This window comes from Camelus dromedarius, chromosome 4 (genome assembly GCF_036321535.1).
Source record: "Camelus dromedarius isolate mCamDro1 chromosome 4, mCamDro1.pat, whole genome shotgun sequence".
NCBI classification, from domain to species: domain Eukaryota; kingdom Metazoa; phylum Chordata; class Mammalia; order Artiodactyla; family Camelidae; genus Camelus; species Camelus dromedarius.
Window position 1 is genome coordinate 11,123,611 of NC_087439.1, and position 25,086 is coordinate 11,148,696.

Sequence of the window (25,086 nt, forward strand, 5' to 3'; positions counted from 1 at the left end):
AATATCATACATTAAAGCATGCAGTAGAGTTCAACAAATATCAGTTTTGTCCTTTTCTCTTTTTCTTCTAAAAAGAGAAGCTACTGAATTTTTTTCATCTAAGCTACTGAAATAAGGAAGTCTTCTGCTTGGTCACAAAGTCTGAAACTCTTATCCATCAGAGGACTTTAGGTGAAGAAAGTAAGGCAGGTCATTAATGCAAAATGCCTCATGAGAGCAGTTCACACAGAACAGGTGAAAGAGAACAAGATACACAAGTAAAAAGGCCAAAAAGTGAAGAAGAGTAAAAGTTTAAATAATTAGAGTCAGCCTCATAGTATAACCACACAACAGAACATGTCACTTTATTTTTAAAAAGAAAGAAAAAAGTGGGGAGCTCTCTGTATATTGAAGTCAAAGGATCTCCAAGGTATATTTTAAATTAAAAAAAAAATTACTATACAAAACATTAAAATAGTATGCTACCCTCTACATAGAAAGGTAGGGGGAAGGCAGTAATTTATATTTGTATTTTGTTTACATTTGCTTAAATACTGGTAAAATATACAAAAAACAAAAGTGGTTACCTCTAGAGAGCAGGGAAGGGAAGGACAGAGACAGAATAGTATTGAGACATCTCAATATATGTCTTTTTACATTATTTTGAAATCTGAATCAAGTAGACATACTTAACTGTCTAACAAAAGGCAAGATATACATTTAATTAATAATAAAATAAGATTAACAATGACCCCTGAATGATTCCAAAACTCACCATAAGATGGCAATCATTTGAAATGGGGGCAGGCGGCTAGCCCAGATACCTATCAAAGTCATTCAGCGCATTTCTTTGATAGTAGGTATCGTTACATAGTTTCACTTACCCTTCTTTCAAATAAGCATTACAGTTTCTTTCTCTTAATCCCCCAAAATGTTACAGTATATGTAACCTTTAAAAAATATATTTTGCTTGAATCTGCCCCCTATTCCTCCATGACCTAAGAGATCTTCCTTCTTCCCATAAGACCAAGTTTCTCAGCACTGCCTAGTCTATATTCATTATAGGTCTAGTTTCCTAGTTTAGTTTCTTAGTACATCCTGCTATTGTAACTCTTCTGCTACAATGAATCTCAAACTTTAGTACACCTCAGAATAACTGCAGCAGCATTTAAGGAGATTTCCTGTGTGCTCATCTCCTCATTCCTCACTCACCCTTTAAAAAATCTATACAGTCTGAGATAAAACCTGGGGAATTGATATTTTTATTCAGTATCTCATTTGATTCTGATACAGGTGGCCTGCCTGACCACATCTGACAACCAATTAGCTAAGGTCATAAATAACTTTCCAGTCAAGATCAAAACACTTTTGTTCTTATTTCTTTCTCTCAGCAGCATTTGATACCTTCCTGAAATTCCTTCATCACCTTCTTCCACACAACTTGACGCTCCTCTCTCACCACCATTCAGTCTTCCTCACTGGCTTCTTCACTTCTGGGAGTCCTTAACCTTTAAATGATAGTGACTGGCAGCCCTGTCAGTGGCCTGCTTCCTAAATTTACACACACTTCATAAGCAGTAACAGTCACATCCGTTGCTTCAACTACCACCTATACAACCCTAAATCCTGACACTTTGAATTTCCAACTATTTTCATGAAGTCAGAGGCTATGCAGTCAGTAATGGGGGGGAAGGGAAGGGGAGAGATGCTCCAACATCGTGCACATCTGAATTCAAAATATTTGTCCTCTATATACATGGTAATACAACCAAAGTCACACATCTTTCTAAATTTCGGTTTTGTTATCCTTTAAAACTGGGAATAACACCTTTCTAACAATTTTTCATTCAGATTAAATGAGGGAAATAAAGAGATTCAGTGAGTTCTCTTCCCTTCCTAGCATACCTGACAGCATGCCCTGAGGACCCCACGCCAAGGGCCTCCAAGGTAGCAGACAGGGGACTACTAGCCTGGGGTTGGGAGACTGACAATTACAAGGGGGATTGAGCAAGTAAGTAAATAGACTGAGAATAATGAGAGCCAATTTCTCACTGCTGAAGAGGGATTTAAAAATACAAGGAAGGGGAAGACCAGAAAGAACCTTGAGGTGTTAGACTGGAAATGAATGTTATCAGTGTGAACATTTAAAATACATATACATAATTAGATACAGAAAGAGATTCAGATGTGTAAATATATATATATTTCCTAGTCCTGTCTGCCTTAAAAATGATGACACCCCAACAGAAATAAGCACATTAAGCATCCAAATTTTGGTCTCTAAATACCACTTCCACTAAAAGAAATCAGGATTCCTTGGAAAAATGAATGATTCCAGAGCTGGGAAAGGAAAAGTATAAAGTAGGTCTTGAATACCCTGTTGTGCCAGCAAGTAAGGAAATATTCAAAGAATGGGGACATGTTAAAAAGACAAGGGAGCCATCTTGAAGGGCTAATCTAGCCAAATCTAGGACAATTTTAGCATCAAAATAAAAATTAAAATGATAATAACAAAACCCACCGAATAAGAACAGAAAGCATGGGTACATATTGATGTAAATAAATGAAGGAATAAACAAATACATAAAAGAAAGGAAACATCTGTTTTCAGTAGAAAAATCAACTAATAAGTACAAATGGCAACCTTCACAATAGTTGTCAATCCAGGCAAGAGTCATCAGTGGACCGAAAGACTGATGGGCAGAGGTCTGATGAGGAACAGAACATCAGCAAAGTCTTAGACATCTTCCCATCCACCAATTACAAGAGGAAAGGTGATGGCTTTATAATTGAGAAACCCAGCAGACATGAACTTAACAAGGTGTTCAAGTTTAAATGTCACCAGTGGGATAAGAAGAGCACATCGTGCCTATGGTATTCCTGGCAACAATGCATTCAGTCTGCACATGAGCAACTACTGGATGCACCAAAGTTAAGGGACATCTTACAGGAAAAAAAAAAAAGTTAAGGCCATAACAGATAGAGAAATATTGAGGAAATGTTCCAAACTGAAATAGACTAAAGAGACATGACAACTAAATGCATGTGTGATCCTGAATTGGATCCTGGACCAAAAGGGAAAGAAAGACACTGTTGGACAGTTAGAAAACTTTGAATGGCACCTGGGGTTTTGAAGGTAGTGTTGTATCAATGTTGATTTCCTGACCTGGGGGTTATGCCCATGTTTTGGTAAATACACACTATATTTAGGAGTGAGGGCATCAGGTCTGCAACATGCTCTGCAATGGTTCAGAAAAAGTCTAATTAGATGAGAAATGGTGCATTCTTCTGAAATGGTTAGAAGTAGACATGAAAATGAGGGACTAGAAATAAGATGATCAAGTAGTCTCATTGAAATTTGAGAATCCATTAATAGAAGAGGGAAAGAGTCAAAGATGAAGTCAAGGTTCCTTCTTTGGGCATCTGAAAGGGAAGGCCTCACTGTACCCACTACAGTGAGCCAAGTACAACAATATGCAGGCTTATCTTTTGTATACACATAGTATATATGCAGTACAATGTTAAAAATTGGTTGAAGTTCATGTGTGGGAACAGGGGGCTTATGACAAATCTCTGTACCTTTTCCTCAATCTTGCTGTGAAACTAAAAGTGCTCTAAAAAAATAAAGTCTTACAAGAAATTTTTTTAAGTTGCAAGAACAGTTCAAGGAAAAAGAAACTGGTTGAAGGGGATTTGGGAACTCTTTGAGCTGTCCTTGCAATGGTTCTGTATGTTTGAAATTATTTCAAAATAAATAATTTAAAAAATTCAGTGAGAACTCATGACAACCCTGGAGTCTAGCAAAATGCCTGGTTCACTATAGATACTCAATAAAAATTATTTGGTCTTCCCTTTCCAGTTGCCCAAAAGAGAAATCTTAGCATCAACATCAACTCTTTTCCTCTTTCCCCTATATCAAAAGGGACCCTCAGTTCTCATCAAACTACCTAATCAGTTTTCATTTCTAGTCCTACATTCTTATCTTTACTTCCTCATTTCTGGTTCTTATCATCTCTCACCTGGACCACTGCAAGAGCATCCTAATTAGTCTCTCTGCTCCTTCTAATCTCATCTTTGCACCATCCTTATATCCTTGCATCAACATCTAGATGTCAGGAGTTACCTTTCAAAACTTACATCTAATCTTATCATTCCCTTATTGAAATACCTGTAATTGCTCCCTAATGTAAATGTGGATTTCCCAACAGGCAGACAAAACACTCTTGTGGGGCACTAGCAATGCAGGAGCACCAAAAAGATATTTCACGTACACACAAAACAATGAAGTAGTAATTACTGGGGAAGGAGAAGGAGAGAGGGGAGAAAACGGGAGGATTTTGACTCCACATCCTTTATGCTTATTTTAAGGTTTGGTATTGGTTTTATTTTTAATTACATACTGGGAATGTCAGGGGATATGTGGGTACCATAAATTTTCCAGTACTAAGAGCCTCTAAAACAGTGCTTTTCCCAATGCTTTCCCCAATGTGGCACAAAAGAAAATAATTTTTAGCACACTGGGACAAGCCAAGGAAACTATTCTAGGTGAAAAGAAATCATTCTGGGGGCTCCAATATGCCCTAGTCCCATATGTTGACAGTTACCGTGTTCTCTGGCACAGTGGTAAACCACTCATGGCACACCAGTTGGGAAGCTCTACTCTAAAGGTCTTAATATGATTGCATTCATAGCCCAAACTAGGACCCTCACAAGGTTTTATCTTCTATCATAGTTAACACACATATACAAGCACACAGACTCATACACAAAATCAGACATCAACACCTATCTCATAGACAGAGGCGGATCATTTCTCTAAACACACTATGCATCCTTTCATACTTGTCTTTTTGTACATGCTGTTCTCTCTACCCAGATCAATTCCAACTCATCCTCCAAGACGCTGCTCAAATGCCAATTCTCCTTTCTCCCAGATCTTATTACACTTGTCACTCTGAATTGTAATTGTCTGTTGACATATTACCACCCTAGGATTTGAGCACAAGGATAAAATCATGTCTTACTTACCACTATACCAGTGATCCCCATAACAGACATTCAATTATTTTTTTAATTAAAATACAAATGAATGTTCACTGTATCATTTCTCAATAAACAAAATTTTTCAAAATACATTAACTAAAACAATGAAGTCTATTTTTATAACCAAATCAGTATTCTTTTTTCCAAAACAAGAATACTCATTGTTCTTTAAGATAGAGATTTGGCACAGAAATATTCATACCACTGGACCATTATCCCAGTCCTAGAGTTTTAGACTGAGGAAACAAATATAAACAAGCTATAAGCACAAAGATATTCACTGCAGATTATAACAGTGGAAACTTTAGGAACAATCAAAATATTTAACATAAGATAAATGACTAAATCACCTGATTGATAAATCACCTGAATATCTAAGCAATTGTTTAAATTATACTCAGGACAATAAGAAAACAGGAAAAATGATACCAGTTACCATTTATTGACCATCTCATCTTTTTAAAGAATAATGCTAGATGCTATATAGATATAGAAAATCCTAATCCTCACATTATCCTAATTTCATAGACAAGAAAATATGAAATTATCCTAATTTCATAGACAAGAAAATGAGCACAGGCGTTACATAGTTTGCCCAAGGTTTTTTTGCTTGTTTGTTTGTTTTGGGGGGGGGGGTAATTAGGTCTGTCTGTTTGTTTGTTTGTTTGTTTGTTTTTAGAGGAGGTACTGGGGATTGAATCCAGGACCTTGTGCATATTACGCATGCACTCTACCACTTAAGCTATATCCTCCCCCTGCCCAATGTTTTTGAGACCAGATTCCAATCCAGATCTATCTGACTCCAAGGTCTTGTCATCTTTTCCCTACATTGTACTTCCTCTACTACACAATGTTTCCAATACAGTAAACTCAAAATTGTTATCTTTTATCATACAACTTTATTTTTAAAAAATATGGACAACTGCCTGGAAGGAAACAAAAATATCTATTAGAGTGGTGATTAAGGGTGAATGCTGTTACAGTATTTATAATCTTTTTTAACTAGTAACTTACTAAAGCAGAATTGCTAAGCAATAGATAAGGCAATACTCAAAAGGAACAATCCCCACTTGTAATTTTTTTTTTACATTTTCATTAAGGACACAGAGTAGGTAACATATAAAAACTTAAGAAGGATGGACTCAATTAACTATAGCTAAACAATCATAAATTAACCCCAAGGTACTTATTACCAGGATTCAAAAGTGGATCATTATGACTGGATTAAGCAGCATTCTTCCAGAAAAAGGTGAATTTTGTGGAAGACTTAAAGAGGAGGCACATGGATTGGAGACAGGAATGTTTAACTGTATTTAACTGAAGAAACAAGGGCAGAGGGGAAAAAAAGAATGTTTTCTTTTTAAGCAAGAATGAGAAACAAGGTTAGTGAGATGAAGCTGGTGGAAAGCCTTTAAGGCCAAGCAAACAAGTTTGGAATTAATTTGACAAGCAACAGGGAACTCTTAACATATTCTCAAATGGGCTGTGGCATGCTGAAATAAGATCTTTAAAGATTCAAACTCTGGTCCAAGGTAAAGTACTGTCTTTGGTTACACAATGTTTTTGCCAAACAATTGGAGAGAAAATAATCCACTATCCTTTATGTGTGCTTTATATGTAATCTTTTCAAAGAGAGAAGCTGACTAAACAAACAAAAATCTTTATATAAGAAGTGAGTATATGGGGAGGGGAGTGCTTTCAGATATAATGCTTGCAAATATTAAATGCCACTGTACATTTTAATAAGAATCATAGAACTTCAGAGCAAGAGACACTGGAGATAATCTTTTAGTGACAACCTCTTCTTCATTTTCACAAGGAACAGGCTCAAGAACTAAGTAACTTGCTTAATGTCATATATAAGCTAGTGGAAGATTCAATATCAAAACTCAGATTTTCTAGGCAGCAAGATTTAAAGTTGCACTGTCCACCATTATAGCTACTAGCAACATCTTATTTAAATTTAAACTGATTAAAATTGAACACAATTTAAATCAGTTCCTCAGGCATGACAGCCACATTTCCAGTGCTCCGTGCAACACATGGCTAACGGCTACCATATCTGACAGAGCAGAAGAAGAGTATTTCCATCATTGCAGAAAGTTTAATTGGGCAGCATGATCTAAAGAATAAGCTTCAGAGTCAGACAGACTTAGTTTGAATTCTACTTATTAGCAGTATGATCCTAGACATGTTATTTAATTTCTCTTTGTCCCCACTTGGGGGAGGGAAGGGCAAGTAGGGGATTAATAACACCTACCTCCCAAAGTGTACTTGTTGACTATGTAGGATAACATGAAAAGCCCCCTTACATTGTCTGGCACATAACAGACAATAAACACTTCCCTACTGGATCCTTTTTTCTTTCTACTCATCTGTATAACCTTGTTAAAAGATACAAACACAGTAACTCTTTCAAATTAATATCTTCCCCTCAAGATAATTCACAGTACCTAATTTTCATTCTGTTTCCACCAATTTCTTCAAATACTGCACCTCTCTTCCAGTGTTTCTACTTGGGAATAATGAAATGAATAATGAATGTGGGGGAAAATGCCTCTAATGAAATGGAGACTGTAATAAATTTCCCGTCTTGTCTCCCATCCTGTTTGAAATACTTACTGATCACGCAAAGGAAAAGAAATAAATTACATTGCTCCTAGGTACTGTACTTCCACACCAATAAAGAAGATTCTACAATACTCGTACACTATATTCCTTCTCACCATCTGTGCTACTAATTGAATATTAAATGAAGAAATAACACCTTCCTCCTCCAGTACTTTTCTGGCAAACAATAAAAAGGATTTCCAGAATGCTAAACTAATCTTCAAGGCTTCACAGCTTAATCTAGTAAACTGACAAATTTGACAAATTTAGACTATAGCATATAAAAAAACTTCCAAATATGCATGTTACTATTCAGAAAAACAACAAAATTCAACTGAGTTTGTAAATTGTGTATTTCTGCCAGTACTAAACTTTATTCAGCCACAAAGTCACATACACTCGCCATTTCTAGTGAAGTCACCAATTTTAAATTCTCAATAACTAACAAAGAATGAAAGCAGAACTTTTAAACATATGTCTTTAAACATCCACCGAACAAGATTTATACATATTTTTAAAGCTTTCTTGTTTAAAACTGATCATATTAACTTTCAGAGAGGTGGAAAGACAGTCCTCTCAATGACAGTTAATAACAGTGTGTCCCTAAAATTATCTGGTATACTTATTTTGTTCCCTAAAGATAATTTACTCAAAAACATGACCACTAACCTCAAAGAGTTCAACATAAGTCATAAATAAATACTAAATAGATAGCACTGCACACGGTTACTGTCACACTACAAGTTAATCATGTTTAACAGACAAAGCTAAAATACTTCGAATAAACAAATCAGAGTTTAATAAGTCTATGGGGGTCACATAAGTAAAAAACAAACAACCAAAAAAAGCAATGTAAAAAGTTTTTATTATTATCCTACATAAAGTACTTGATACATTAAATAAAGGCTTCTATGCCTGAACTGATGAAATCTAATTGTGAGTCTATAATTTTTTAAAGTCCTTCAATAATAATGAAGTGTATATTGGTCAAAGCAGAATAGTTCAAATGAATTTTCCTGAGGCTGCATTCTAAGTACATCTGACCCAGAAAGTATTTTTAGCAAGCGTGTTCAATCAATGCTGGTTTTATGCTAGCCTAAATTAGAAATTGAGTGTCACAAATTTAAAGTAACAAAGTTACTAAGGACATTTTAAAAGATATTCAACTAGGAAATAAGAAGAAAAACATCCACAAATTTTAAACAATTCAGTACCCACAGCCCAGAATCTAAGCAGGTTAGAAAACAAGCAATAAGAAAGTCACATCCTCATCCATTAGTACTTTTGAGGAATCTGTGATTTTCTAACTTAAACTTTATCCTACTCAATTAATATTAATAAAAGTAGGAAACAATGATGGCTCTTTGTGCTTCCAAAATCTCTTGCCAAATGTTTAAAACAGATTAGCTAAATCACAAATATTCCTATGTACAAAAAAGACCATGTTTACTTCTTATAAACTACTCAAGATCATGATATTGTTGGACCATGTACATGTTTCAATGAAAAATGGTAACAAAGATACATGTGCCATTAAAAAAGAAAAGCGAGAGAGAGAGATTGAGAGACATAAAAATAGCTTTTGTGGTAATTGGAGCATAAATTTATTCTGACAAAAAATAGTGGGGTCCACGAAATGACTGCACTCTTTTACTGAGTTAGTAAATAAGTTCTGTACAATAAACAAACTTGCTTTCAAAGTCTTTAAAAAAAAACAAACTATAGGATGAATTTGTCAAATTCAAGATTTAACTGATACAGTATCTAGCTCTATTCCATTAAATGTAGTTTGGGCTCTGAATAATTTATTTTAAGGTCCTCTCCTATCTCTTTAAAAAGTGAAAAATATTTTTTTCATCTCTGACACGTTAAGGTTCAAAAATGAGGGTAAAAAATGCCCTGGCTCTACTGTTCCACCGTCTTCTTTTCACCCAAGTCATCTTTCACAAATCGGATACTTTCTTTCTCCACTTTCTCTTTAAAACATGTTTTAAACTGTATTGTTTCAAATTGGGCCCACTATCTGGTCACATAAACCTAATGCTACTCCAATCTCCGATTCTAAAAACAGTTGGTATACTGCAGACATACAGGTTCTCCTAGAACAAGCGCTTAAAAATCCTACAAATCGTCCTTGTCCATGGTGGTGTTCCCATATATTGCCTCCCAGACATAAAGTGTCCCATTCTAAGTTTCGCAGAACCATCCATACAGATATGTGTGCAACGGTAAACCGCTCATTTTAGGGGAACCCTGGGAAATGCATCCGTACGTCTACTTAGCTACAGCTCAACTTTTTTTTTTTTTTTTTTTTTTGGCCCAACTACAGATTCCTAAATCCAAGTATACACGGGCAGAATCATACTAGGCTTAAAACTTCAATGGTAGGGACAGTATACCCATGCAGCATGTAGGAAGCGCTCATACGAGCCAATTAAAAAAAAGAAAGAAAGAAGGAATCCTACCAGCAGTGGAAAAATCAGAAGATTCTAAAACCTCACCTAGAGTTTAGGGCCGTGGAACATTCCATCTCCGCACCTATTCTATCCCTTCTCCCTTCGCTCACCCGTAACAGATTCTAAACTCCCCCGGACCTCGGAAAGCAGAGGTCCCGCGAAGAAAAGGAAGAGAAAAAAAAAAGCATCATTTTTTCCCCTTCCTTTGAAATCAACCCTGTACCTATGGCTTGCCCTACCTGGCTCGCCTCCCACGAGCCCCAGGTAACAGCCTCGCGGACTATGCAGGGCCGAGAGGCCGGCGGGGACCCGAGAGCCTCTTACCTTCGTATCACAGCCGCGTCCTCTCGGCTGGAGAAGAAAAGCCTCGAGGCCCGGGCGCGCCGGGGAGAAGCGCGTCGGCCGCGCCGCTCCCGGGGGCTCCCTCAGCGCCCCTCCAGCAGCCGCCGCCGCAGCGGCCGCGCCACGGCCCGGAGCCGCCAGCACCACCTCATACTGCGGGGCTGCCGCGGGCCGGCGCCGCCGGGAAGGCGGGAGGGAGGCGGGCAGCCGGCGCGCTCTCCCACCTCCCTGCGGGGATGAGATAATCCACACCCCCAAAAAGTGCCGTGGGGGAGGGGGACCCGGGAACGGGGGGCCCGGACCCAAACCTCCGACCCTTTGGCCAAAGCCAAGCCTCTCCCCTGCCCGGCTCAAGCCTGGAATGCAATCCCTGGGGACCCAGGAGTCCTGAGAACAATGTGGGGGGGCCGCGAGGAGCGGAAAAGCGCGATGCGCGGCGTGAGCGGGCGGGTAATCCTGGGTAGCGTTTGTGTGTGAGAGTGCAATAGGAGCTCAATCCCTCCTCCTCCTCCTCCTCCTCCGTCTCCTCCTCCTCCTCCCTCAAGCACACCCCGTCTCCCAGGCCACAGCATAGCAACCGAACATGGCGGCTGCGCAGACGCCGCCACTCGGCGGCCAGGAGCGACGGCGGCAGCAACAGGAGGCGATCTCGCGAGAGGCGAGGCCAAGCCCCCTTCCTCGCTAGCGCAGGCTGGAAGAGGTTGCACCAGCCAGAGCGCAGGGAGACACGCAGGTGCGAGGGAGGCCGGACCTGGGTAGGTTGGCAGAGGGGCTGGGAGGAGGGGCGGAGCGCTATGGCTCCACCCCATGGCTCCGCAGCGATTGGTTATTTAAACCACGACCCCCTTGCTGGACCTACTGACCTAAGCGACCAGACAGAGGGGCGAAAACCTAAGTTTTAAAAAGGAAAACCAGACGTCTTGGTCCCAGGTTGTCCCAACTTCAATACTAAAAGAGAGTATAGGTTTTAGGATGCAATTTTGAATCATTTCCTCTCCTAAATATAGACTCTGAAACAAAGAACAAACAACGTTCATTTATAGAACAAACGTTTGGGTGCCTCTGTGTGCCCGGAACGGTGTGCTTTTAAAAACTGAATAAATTCATTCTAACCATGCATACGAATTGCGTGTTACCGCGCCAGGGTTATTAGCCAGGTGTATTCTAATATCTTACTGATAGTACAAACTTACTGGCAATGAGATAGATGCCTACGGGCTGGGCGCTAGCTGAAATGATGGGAGGAGGAATTTGGGGACTGTCACACTTCCTTTTTGCATTCATTTTTGTCAGAGTCCTTTCCTGTCGTCTGGCACCTTTTTGCTCTTCCTTGTTCTTAGCTTCAGCACTCCACCAGAGCCGGCCCTCATAAAACGTTCTTTCAAAAATCACTTTCCCTCCAAGCCGACAAAATGCCTATTTACTAATCAAGGATGGGTTTTGCAAGATGAAACCTTGCAAATTTGTACAAATTTGTGAAAGACAGCAATTCCCTCCCTCGCACCCCCGCTCAGTTTTTTCATTTTTAAAAAGACAACCCGTCAGTCCATATTTTTCTGCTTTACCTCTTCTACTTACTTTTCTGCTAAGAGCTTAATTCCAGCCAGTGCTCATTCATCCTTCCCTGACAAGCTTTCCTTCCTCTACTTCTCCATTTTCTGTGCCTTCATTCATACTATTCCCTCTACTGAAATGCTCTTCACTTCATCTCCGCCTATCAACATTCAATCCAACCACCGATTTCTTCTTCCTTAGACATTGATACCTCTATGTTCACTTATCACAGCGTATATTTTACTCATCACAATGTGTATTTTATTATATGATACTTGTTCCTGTGTAGGTCTTACCACCACTCCTACATGATAAGCTACTCCAGGGCAGGGATCTTGTCTTAGTCATTTTTGTGTCACTTAAAATACCTGATGACAATGACATTGCGTGGTGTCAAAAAAAAAAGGTTATTGAAAGAATGAAATGCTTAAATCTTAACTAACTGGTGGGATTTCAGGAAGGTACTTGAGACAGAGCAGGCTCTCACTCAGCTTCAAATCTGGTAAATTGCTGCCTCTGAGTGATACTAGTCTGGTCTAAATCTGCCCTTGTTGATGCCCTGTAAAGCCTTGTAACTAGTCCCCTGACTAATCTTCCTGTCTCCAGACCTACCCGCTTAGCCCATTCTTCCTACCCTCATCCTAAACCACGGTCATCTTTTATACAAATAGAAATTTCACTTGTAATATAATGACAGCTGGAGTCTCAACATTGGAGGGGGACCCCCTTTGTTTTAGGAAACTCCACAGGGTGAGTCCTTCAGGTAAACAGATGTAAGCCTCATATATATCTATTATTCTTTAGGAAAACTGTGAAGTTTTTTTTTTAAATGAGAGAGAATTCACATACCATAGCGTTTTTTAGTATATTTGCAAAGTTGTGCAGCCATCACCACTACTTAATTCCAGAACATTTTCATCACCCCAAAAATGAAATCCCGTACTCATTAGCACTCTCCTTTCCCTCCACCCCTTAACTCCTGGCAACCACTAATCTACTTTCTGTCTCTATGGATTTGCCTACTCTGGGCATTTCATATAAATGTCATCGTACCTACTGCAAATTCTCTATGAACATGTGTACATTTTTGCTTTTATTTACATTATAATCTTAAAAAATCAATATATGCCTATTCTGGATCATTTGGATGACCACCTTGTGACCAAACACTGCCACTTGACTTTGTATTTGGCACCAAGAACTATAAGTTTAATTTTCTCGGGCTAATGGGAAAAAAAAATAGAATACCTCTTGTAGAGATGACAGCATTCTAGCCAGGTGAAGGTTAAGCATCCTCATGGCACACTGTACAAAAGTTTCACAAAAATTCAAATGGAGAAGTATATCGGGATAATTAAGTCCATTAAAAGCGTGCTTTAAAAAGCCTGTACCATAGCAGAGAGTTCCATATTCTCATCACAGGGGGAAATTTAATTTCAGCAAAACAACATCATCTACATTACGTACCTAACATGAATTGAATTTTTAATTTTGTTAACTTCATATGCAAAATTATTTTAGTTTTATAGATGTAGAACTGATGTGAGAATAAGGACTTTATACCTAGTCTTATGTTTACACATAATTAAGAAAGAATCTAAATAATTTAACATTACATTAATTGAGAGTTAGCAAGATTTTTTTTTTTTCATTTAAAAGTGGTCTCAAACATTACTCGGTATTGGCAGACACTGCTTCTGACTGTGATTTTTTTCCCCTTGTCTGTGCCTGCCCTTGGCTGTGCTTGGGGAGAATAAGAGCAAGGGTTGTGTCCACACTTGGAGGGTATTGGCAGAGAAGGACTGGCCTTGCATTGTTTAATTGACTCCCAACCCTGGGTAGCTATAGCAGGAAAGGAATAGGCCTTTGTTCTAGCTTGTGCAGCCAAGCCAGACTGCCTGAGCTTTGGCAGTGACCTCTGGCAGCCGTAAGGCAGCAGAGAAGGAACTTTCATCAGGCATTGTGGCCAACTGACCAACCACCGCCCTTCTCCCCTGCCCCCTCATCAGCAACTTGGGAGGACCCCTTTGGAGGAAGTGATAAGCCCTTGGATCACTAGGGATACATAAGGAGGAGAACTCCAAGGGAAAACTGGACTCAGCTTGCTGGGTGGTACTCAGAGTGGTATGAATTTTAACACTGAAAAACTCGTGATTTAAAGTGACTTGATTTTGTTGCCTAAGCTGGTGAGTGGGACGTACAAAGTACACAGGCTTTCAAATACCTGATCTCTGACATGTGACCTTAATTAGACATTTGTATGCCTTAGCTGGATAATTAAGTGGGAATTTCATCTTTTCACCTGTCTGGAATCTTCAGGCATAACTTAAAGCAAAGCAAAACAAAACAAATTTAGATTTAAACCTTTAAAGAAGTGTCATACATTTTCCCAAGAAATTTAGAATTGTATGGCTTGGGCTTCCTTTAAGCTGCTTTGAATATGTTTTTATTTTATTTTATTTTTTTAATTGAAGTATAGTCAGTTTACAATGTTGTGTCAATTTCTGGTGTAGAGCATAATAGTTCAGTCATTCATATACATACATGTATTCATTTTCATATTCTTTTTCATTATAGGTTACTATAAGATATTGAATATAATTCCCTGTGCTATACAGTAGAAACTTGTTATTTACAAATATACTTTTTAAAAATATATATTTATTTTTTAAAATTACATAACATGTATCTCTGAGGCAGGTGGCCCAGACTGGTCACCCTGTCAACAGGGCCCTCTTCCCCTTTACTTGCCCACAATTCTTTCTTTTTCTTTTTTCCTTTCTTCACTCCTTTCTGCCTCCCTCCCTATGTCCCTCCGTCTCCCTCTGTCTTTCCCTTTCTTCCTTCCTTTTTTCCTTCCTTCTTTCTCTCTCCCTCCCCCTCTCTTTCTTTTCTTTCCTTCCTTCCTTTCTGTAGCAGTAGAAGACCCAACTTAGCAATCCCTAGGATCAAGAACTATACAGAAAAATGTAAAATTTTTTAAATCAAACACTTCCTCCTATTTCCAGTTCCACTCTCCAAAGTCAAGCACTATTAACAGCTTCTTCAGTGTATACTTCCAGAATTTTCTCTGTATCTGTAAGCTTAGTCTATATCTTTATCTTTCTGCGTACAATCAGTATGTTTTCCATGCATACTATATTCCACTTACAAATGTCCTTAATAGGACATATGGATATATGTCATTCTTTCTAAGGGCTGTATCTTTCTAAGAAGTGTATTTAATCTTCTCTAATAAATGGGCATTTTAGGCCATTTCTAGTTCTCTGCTATGGCATACCATGCTGTAAAGAACATTTTCATCACAAAGCATTGTATATTAAATAAGCATTTATTTGAGATAAGTTTTTGGAAATACAATTGCTGGTGTTAGGAGTATGGGCATGTTTAATTTTGATAATGTTACAGACTTGATTACCAATTGCTCCCACAGACTATGTATGAGTTACTGTTATCCACCTCTTCTTTATCATTTCTAGGTTTTGTATATTCCTCAATCCGAAATAAGCAATGACAACAAAAGTAAAAAACTTATTTTCTTCTAGAATCTTTTTTAATACTTAACTCAATGACTCATCTGGAAATAATTCTGGTGTGAGGAAATAGGGATCCTGCTTAATTTTTTTAAAATAGTTTTCCAGTTGTCCCAATATCACTTTATTGAATAATCCATTGCTTGCGCGCGCGCTCGCTCGCGCGCGCACACACACACACACACACACACACACAATTGGTTGGTAAATTTCTTTTTTCAAATATTAAATTCTTAATTTTGATTCGGGAATTTCTTAGTTTACTCCACAGAACTAGCCATTCCATCTCTGTATTTGTTTTCTATTGACGCTATAACAAGTTACCCTAACTTTAGTGGCTTAGAACAACACAGAATTAGTATATTATAAATCTGGGTATGAGTCCGAAATGGATCGACAGGCTGTGTGCCTCTGGAGGGTCTAGGGGAGACTCTCTTTCCTTGTCTTTTCCAGCTTCTATAAGCCACGTGGCCCCTTCGTCCGTTTTCAGACACAGCAGCCCAGCATCTTCAAGTCTCTATGTCTTATTACCTTCTCTGTCTTTTTTGACCCTCTTGCCTGCCTCTTATAGAGACCCTTGTGATCACACTGGGTCCACCCACGTAATACAGAACAATCTCCTCATCTCAAGATTCTTAATTTAATCACATCTGCAGAGTCTCTTTTGCCATGCAAGCTAACATATTCACATAATCACCCTGTGCATGAGGGTGTGAACATCTTTGGAAGCCATTACTCCATATGCCACAGTATCTCATCCCAAGCTTTTAAGCTGTTAGACTATCTAATAAGTTATAGTATCTGAGAGAGTTAATTTCTCATTGTGACTTTTTTGCCAAGATAAACTTATTTTACTTATATGAATTTTAAATATATGAACCCCAGATCGTGATAAAAATATTAAATTACATCAATAGTATATAGTGTGTGCTTAATGTAGGATCTATATATTATCTGAAAGAAATATTATTTGTAGATATAGGTGAATATAGTATGTATATTTAAGTACATTTTTAAGACACTGATCAAACATATTATAAGCCACTTAACCTGTATCTGTCTTCCTAATATAAATATTAATGCAAATTAGTCCTCATAGTTTTCATTTGTTTAAAAACACATGTATTGCTCATGTACTATTTGCTAGGCACTGGGAATACAGGTAAGAGTTGGCCTCTGCCCTCCAGGAAAGAATTTTTCATTCTTAGGTTGTAACTTTTATAGAGAATTGTGAAATCAACCTGGTGGATCACAACTAGTAAACTGCAAAAAGAAATGAACTAGAATAGACCAGAACACACCAGAGTGCATCACACAAAGTGAAGGTAAACACAGGACTGTGAACCTTTAACTTTAGTTATATGTTTGTGTGCCTGTGTATTTCGATGTGAAATGTCTCTCTTACATTGGGTGTGGTGGCCAAAGAAGTTTGAGAGCATCTGGTCAGAGGGAGAATAATAAGTACATAAACAATACAAATTAGTATGAGAAGCACTTTCCTAGATTAAACTCCATGAGGGCAGGAACCGAGGCTGTGTCCCTCACTCAACATTGTTTTATCACATCTGGACCTAATGTCTGGTATGCAGTCAGCCCTGTTATTATTCTCGAGTAAACGAATGAATAAGGTGGGCCTAGGATGCCAGGGAAAGCTGTGAAAGGAGGTCAAATACTGGCACGTTTGTGCATTAGGTTTGTGTGGTTTCCACTGAGAGCTGTGGACTTGCAGGGACAGGAGAGGGAAATGATCTGACACAGAATTGAAGGCAGGGCAGAGCCTATGAGGGGGAAGCCTGAGGGACCTTGAGTGACATCTAGTGGCTTCTTTGACCAAATGAGAGATACCAACCTCAGGAATCTCCCATTAGATGAGTTATTATTGGATAAGCTATTTGCTTCAAGGGGGAAAAAAAAAGAGCTCCATTCCTGCCTAGTGTCTAAGTGTTCCTTTGTTTGTAGATGAATATGTGGATGTATCACTCTGTGCTCTTTTTCATGTGTTGGCTTTGTCCCAAGGGGCTTTCATATCCGGTTAGAAAATCTTGATTCCTCTTTGTGCCTTTGTAGCCTGTTACTCAGCACCTGGTATAGCATTTTCAGGTGCGCTTCAGGTGTGGCATAAACACCTGCTGTTGGCTGGCTGACATGTTTTAGTCATTCGTTCAACCCGTGGTCATTAATTGGATATGCTGACATTAAGAGTTTTCATCCCTGGCCACACAGTAGAAAACACCAAGGGCGTTTTCAATAAATGTAGAAGCCTTTACCCCAGCCTAACCCCAACTCCATTCTCATTTAATTGATCAGGGCGGATCCCAGGCGTCTCTTAGAGAGATGGATATAGATTTTTTTTCAGCTCCCAAAGTGATTCTACTGTGCAGCAGGGTTGAGACCCACAGCTCCCTTTTGGTCAGGCACCAAATCTAAGAAAGCGTCAGCATTAAACGGGCGTCCCTGCCTCCTAGGTCAGCGCTTCTCAAACTGCCTGGGGTGAAGGACCAGACTTCATGGACCCACATTTTTATAAAATTTAAATAAAAATAAATTACTAGAAAATTAAGTGAGAAGACAAAAGCATATAACAAAATCCAAGCCCTGATTGTTTATTAGATTCAACAGAAATTAATTTCTCTGAAAGGTTCTAACTGCCTAATCTGAATGTCTGTACTTACTGTGAACTGGTGACAAAGCTCTTTGAGGGTGGCACTTTGAGTCACACTGCTCTAGGTTATACTTTAGATGGAGGTGGGTCATTAGAAGACGAAGGAGATGCCAAATACACCAGGAGCGGTAGTAACAGGACACACAGGTTGTACTTGTTGTGTCTGAGCAGGAAGCCTGCTGACCCCTCAGGCAGAAGGGCCTTGTGGGGCCACCAGGGCTGAGGGCTCAGTCCTCGGCTCCCCAGAGCCAAACTTTGATCTTATCAGAACACCCACATGATTAGGCACTTGGCACTATCCATGCACTAAAATTTAAAAAAAAAAAAAAAAAAAAAAGATTATAAAGCAGTCACTCTCAGGGGCGAGGGTATAGCTCAGTGGTAGAGTGCATGCTTAGTATGCATAAGGTCCTGGGTTCAATCCGCAGGACCTCCATTAAATAAAACAAAATTTTAAAATAACTCTAATTACCTCCCTCCCAACCCCTCACCCCCCAAAAAGCAATCACTCTCTTTTTAAAGCAAATATGCCTTTCTAGGGACCAGATACTGATGTTTGCTATCAGGATACCCTCTTTCCCGTATGAAGGTCCTCAGGCATGAGAAGATCATTTAGGGAGCAGAGAGTGAAGCTCTCCCCGCCCTGCAATAAAGCACCCCTCTCTGGTGATGCAATACTCATTCCCACTGCATGCAGGTGTCTCTCTCTTGGACACTGCTTCATAAACACGGACAGACTTGGACAGCCTGTCACACTTCTAGGAGGCACCTGTGTCCTTCACCACCTCAAGCAGGCAAGTTCAATATACCAGACATTTACCACCTTCTCTGGTTTTAAACCACTTCTGAGGATATCCTAACTCACCTTGGTTGGACTTGAGTGATCCCTGGTTTTCACTGGCAGTATATTTGTCAACTGTTCCCAGCACATGTTCCATCCACATATGACTCATCTGTCATAAGCCGATTACTCCTCCTCACCTCATTATATGCCGTCTTTTCCTTCTGCCTATAATGCCCTGCCATCCCTTTCTCTGCCAAACTCTTACTCATGTTTTGGATTTCAGCTCCCAGGTTGGTGGCCACCGAGAAACCTTCCTTTATCTTTTCCTCACCCGCGACTCAACTCTACGCCCCCAGGAGAGAAGATGGCTCATGATGCAACAACGGGCCAGTTCCTCTCTTTTTCCCAGTTGACTTGCAGACTTCTTAGAACAGTGATCCTGGCTTTCATTTCCTCTTGGGTCCCCATAAGCCATACATAGTAGAGACTCCCCCAAAATGTTTGGTTAAATAAACCCATTTTCTATTTCCATTCTCAGATCGTGATGTTATGGCAAAAGGCAGGAGGAGATAAGGTTAATTTCTAATCCTATGAAGGCTTGGTGGTGGGGATGGCAATTGTTCCTTGAAAGTCAAGGTAAAGAGTATGAACCTTAACTGGTAGATGATGCAGGGGCTAAGGAGAGAAGTATCATGCTACAATCAGTGACTTAGGAAAAACTGATTTCCATGCGATTGAGGCAGGGGAGATTAGATTTGGGCCAAGATTGAACTTGGAAGACTAATTAAAACAGTGATGATATCTCCCCGTGAGGCACATCTCAGGTGATTCTGAGATGCAGTATCAGGGCTGGCTGTCACCCTCCCCTCACCCGATTCTGATGTGTCACCCACAACTTTCCCAGGGCCCATCCCTGGTTAATAATCATGGCCACGGAGAACTTTGCTGTTGAGGGGAGTCTGTCCTATGCCTGAGGTGCAAGGGGAAGAAAATTCAAAAGTCTGTTTTAACAATCCAGATGTGAAATACTGGAATCCTGATGTATGACTGTTACATATTTAACCAGTTCAAATAATGAGTTCAATTTTATATCTGAACTTTTGTTGGAAGAGAAAAAAAACTTCTAATGGAAGATAACAAATGGTCATCTTAAAAGCTCACTTCTAGTCACCTATATTTGTGTTAATTTCTAATAAGGGCAGCTAGCCCCTGGACTGGGTCTATTGTATGTCAGTGATCTTTTTACTGAATGTTTAATAAATAGCACAGTATGTTACTAGTGGTCTAATAATTTTCATTGGAGAAACTATCCACATTGTTCTTATAGGCACTCAGCAAGTTAAACATTTTCTTCCTTCAATCTCAGCATCTAGTAATATATTAAACCACAAATTAAAGTCATGCTTCATTCTCTTTAGGTTGAACTTTCTCAGAAATGAAAAACGCTGTCACCATGAGTGGAACAATTTTCTTTTTTAACCAAAATCAATCGATTACAAAATCTCATAATTGCCAATCCAGGTTTTCCACTTAGAGTTACAAATTTCTTTAGATTCTGCTAATAATAATTGTTGCTCTGAGGATTATCAAAGCCACACAATCTGGAACACTCTCCTTCCTAGCTGGGCATCAGGTTTAAGAGATACAGAAGGACAGAGACAGATGGAGGGCAGGGCAAGCTTTAAACTTGAGGCTTAAATTTTTGTGCATCATCCCTTCTTTTGAATGTCAGTCTAATGGAGCAGTCCAAACAGGTCTGTGTATATTCCTTAAACGCAGGCTCAAGTGTCCCTGGTGTGCAGAAAAGACACCATGGTAAGAAGAAACTCACATGTAAAGGGAATTTTCAATTAGAGGAACTTAGAAATTCTGATGAACCCTAAGGACTTAATCCAATAGGAATTTGTGGGCTATTAAAATCAAATTTAGATTTAAATGAAAGAATTTGGAAATGGGCAAAAGAGATACAGAATATTTGACAAGTCAATCAGAGAATATCACTTTCCTTTATTTGGCTTCCGGAAGAGCATCAGTGGTTTCAGCCTGGGTCTGATGTGAGAAGCAGAGTGCGAAGAAAAGTTTGCAGGCATTTTCTACTTACAGTGATTCATTTCTTGAGAATGGAGGGAAACTTACTCCAAAAGCCAAGCTGAGGGAGGCAAGGGCAGTATAGCTCAGTGGGAGAGCATATGCTTAGCATGCTCCATTTAAAAAAATAAAAATTAATTTTTAAAAATAAATAAAAGCCATGTTGGGCATGAAGGAGATGGGAAGACCACCACGGTGAGGAAGGGGGCAGAACAAGAATTCTCACAGATCAGAAATACCCTACAGACTCAAGAGTTTCTGTGTTCCTAACAGAGCCTACCTGCTGAAACTGACACACATCCTTAGATAAATGCACACTTAAATAAAGGATACTGAGTTGAATTGTCAAGAGTCCCTCACCCCCACCCCAGGACCTAAAAAATAACCAACCTCAATGCCTAATAATAAGGAATAGGTTAATTTAGGATCATCCATGAACATGTAGAATATATTTCAAGCATTAAAAATTGTGTTTATAAAAATAAGTTTTATTGACATGGAAAAATGCTCAGTTAAAAAAAAAAAGAAAAATGCTCAGTATGTAATATTGGAAAAAACAGGATGTAAAATTAATATATGTAGTATAAGCTCTGCTGAAAAAAAAAAGTGACATGCATGGGGAAGGGTGAATAGATGGAGTACAGGGCTGTTGTAGAGCAGTGAAGCTACTCTGTATGATACTGGAATTGTAGATACATGGCATTACACATTTGTTAAAACCCAGAGAATATACTGCACAAAGAGTAATCCCTCAGGTAAGCTTGGACTTTAATTAATAATACTGTATCAATATCAGCTCATCAATTGTAACAGATGTATCCGCAGTAATGCATGGTGTTAATAATAGGGGAAGTGGAGTGGAGGAGAGAGGTGTGTGGGAACTCTTTGTACTTTCTGCTCAATTTTTCTGTAAACCGAAAACTGCTGTAGAGAAAAAAGTCTATTCATTTAAAACAATACTCCCATGGGAAAAAGACTGGAAAGAAATACAATAAGATATCAGTGAGGCTGTGTAATCCTATAAGATAGTGATTAATTAAGTACTCAGGTTATAGACTCAGATTGCTGATTGAACTCTGTCTCCTCAATTTACTGCTTGGGCAGGTTACTTCAACTCTGTGTTTTAGTATAATGGGGATTATCATGTCACTTACCACATAAGTTTTGTTGTGAGCATTAAATTAGTTAAAACACCTGTTAAACAATGCTTAGAACATAGTATTATCATCTTTGGAGGGGTGGAATTATGGTGATTTGAATTAACTAATCAACATTTACTAATGTTTCTCCAGTAGATGTATATTATTATGATATTTACGGGAAACTATGTATGTGTATGTTATGTTATATTTCTAGAAAAGTATGTTTCTGTATTTTGTATTCGTTCTCTATTGTTGCTTGACATAAAACAACATTTATTATTTCACAACTTCTATGGGTCAGGAATCCGAAAGTAAGCTGCTGTCATGCGAAGCTGAAGGCTCTAGGGGAGCTGGCGGGTCCATTTCCAGGTGGCTCAGTCACGTTTCTGGCTGGTTGGTGTGGGCTGTGGGCGGGAGGCCTCAGTTCCTTGGCACGTGCAATTCTCTGCAGTGCTACCTGAGCATCTTCACGACACGAGGACTGGCTTTCCCCTAAATGAGTGATCTCAGAGACAGCCATCCAGAAGCCTCCGTGGTTTTTGTGGTCTAGCCTTGGAAGTCACTCACCATCCTTTCTGCAATATCCTGTTGGTTGTGCAGGCCAGCCCTGTGTAAGGGGTGTAGGAGGGAACCACACCTGGGTGTAAACATCAAGAGGTGAGCATTGGAGACCATCTTGGAAGCTGGCTACCGCGCACATGTATATGTGTATGTCTATATATGTATATGTGTATGTCTATATGTGTCTGTGTATGTGTGTTGTGAGCGTGTGTGTGTGTGTTTTCCTGCCAGCTGAAGTATCACCCTAGTGTCCCTGCATGCACATTCTTGCCTTGTTTATTCTACTGAAGCTACTCCTGGCTCTCAACTCCTTTTTGGCTGCCTGTTACTTGATCTTAGCAAGCTCTTTCTTCCTTTTGTTTCCCTCCCTTCCTTCCTTCCTTCCTTCCTTCCTTCCTTCCTTCCTTCCTTCCTTCCTTCCATCCTTCCTTCCTTCCTTCCTTCCTTCCTTCCTTCCTTCCTTCCTTCCTTCCTTCCTTCCTTCCTTCCTTCCATCCTTCCTTCTTTCCTTCCCTCTTTACCTCCACCCTCCCGTATTTCAAGAGATACCTACTGTGTACCTACTACTTACTCTTAAGTACTGATGAATTACCTCTGTCCACCCCCTCTGACCTATACTCCTCTCCTGCTCCCTGCCCTCCTTTGGGGTCCCCAACACCAGACTCTACGCACCTGACTAGCTCAGATTTCACAAGAGCTTTTAAAGCTTCCATCTCCAGAAATGCCTGTTTCAAGACACCCCAAACTCTGATCCCTATCCCACTCTCTTCCCCATCACCAAATCGAACCCCCTTCTGTGCTGGCCTGCACAGCCCCAGGAAAGTCTGGACTCCCTGAAGATCCCTTGCCATGCTAATACATCAGTCCTCCTTGTCCCAGTAAAAAAGCAGCTGAGTCTTATGTGGTGTGCAGCACAATAGCTGGGAAATCAAGAGGTAAACACCCAAAACAGCTCAAGAGGGACCAATTAGCTTCTTGAACATTGAACATAGACCAAAGAGCCTAATATTTTATCCTGAGGTTTTGATTCCCCTATAACTGTAAACCTCTGAAGATTCATAAAACCTTAGCTTGGACAGTTTACCACAGTCATTAACAATAGACCACTAATAAATACATGGTCTGTAAGTCACTTAAGGGCTCACAAAAAGGAACAACTGAGACCTACAATTCAGCTTCAGCGGCCTTCTCGCCCAGCAGATGGGCTCCTAAGAGACCTAAGGCATAGGTAGAGGAGAAGCAAAAATAAAAAGAAGCCAAGAGAGGCTGAGATGGTCCCCTCTGTGCTCCTTTGGCCTCATATATCTACCCTTTTATAGTAGTTATTACACTATATTGCAATTGTCAGCAAATTTGTCCCTTTCCCAATTAGGCTGGCAGCAACTTGTTGATGGAGAAAACAGTTTGGACATTGTTGATATCCAAGCATGCTCGGTACACAGAGTTGTCAGTCCTGGGAAGGTGTCCCCCGGTCTGCTGGGGTTTTTTTGTTTGTTTTTTGTTTTTTAATTTGGGGGTAGTGTGTATGATTGTTGTTTTGGTGGGGTGAGGAAGGAAAGAGTAGATTGATGCTGCTTTTAAAGTGTTTGAAACCACTGATGTAGATATTGTCTTAGGTTTCTTCTAGACTTAACTCTTAGAATCTGCAAGGGGAAGATAGAGCAGAGAGGGTTACTGGCATACAGTGAGACAGGAAGGAAGGGGGCAGGGCACAGCCATTCAAGGATCTTGAGCTTCATTATATGGTCATTGTAATATATTAACACAATAAATGACACTCCCACATGCGCCATGACAGCTTTGAGGCTAACGATAAAAGGTCAAAAAGTGACTAGTCAAAGTAGTTGGACTAATTGTCCCACTTGTGAGTATATGAAGCTACCAAACCCATGAAAACTAGCCACACTGCACCTTGCGGCCCCTCGCTCCCTTGTCTTCTGAAACAGCCTGCACTTTGCCTATGGAATATGTATCTCTCTAAATGAATCTGCGTTTACTCAACTGTGGTTGGCTCTTGAATTCTTTCCTGTGCGAAGCCAAAGACCCACACTTGGCAGGGCATGTGCCAGGGACTCAACCGAGACCTGGGACACGTCCATCCTCTTGCCCGACATTCATTTTCCTGTATCAACAGTAGGATGCCTGGCATCCAGTAGACCCTCAGTAGGGTGAATCTGAACCTGAGGGAGAAGTAGAAGGGATGCATTTGACAGAAAAAGCAAAATACAGCGACTTACACAAGGAGGGGTTCATTTCCTTCTCCTGTGAAAGACTGAGGGGCATCTGGCAGTCATGGGATGGCATGGTGGCACCGTCCTAAGTCCTCAGGGAC

General features: G+C 39.7%; 1 protein-coding gene across 3 annotated transcripts in view; it reads right to left on the bottom strand.

Moving 5' to 3' along the window:
- PTPN4 (protein tyrosine phosphatase non-receptor type 4) overlaps positions 1 to 10,558 on the bottom strand; it is a 151,958-nt gene extending 141,400 nt beyond the window's left edge. For all 3 annotated transcript variants that reach the window (XM_031451265.2, XM_064484685.1, XM_031451263.2), the window contains exon 1: positions 10,413 to 10,558. The gene's annotated coding sequence lies outside the window, so the exon portion shown is untranslated. The remainder of the gene's footprint in view (positions 1 to 10,412) is intronic.
- Between the last annotated feature and the right edge of the window lie 14,528 nt (positions 10,559 to 25,086).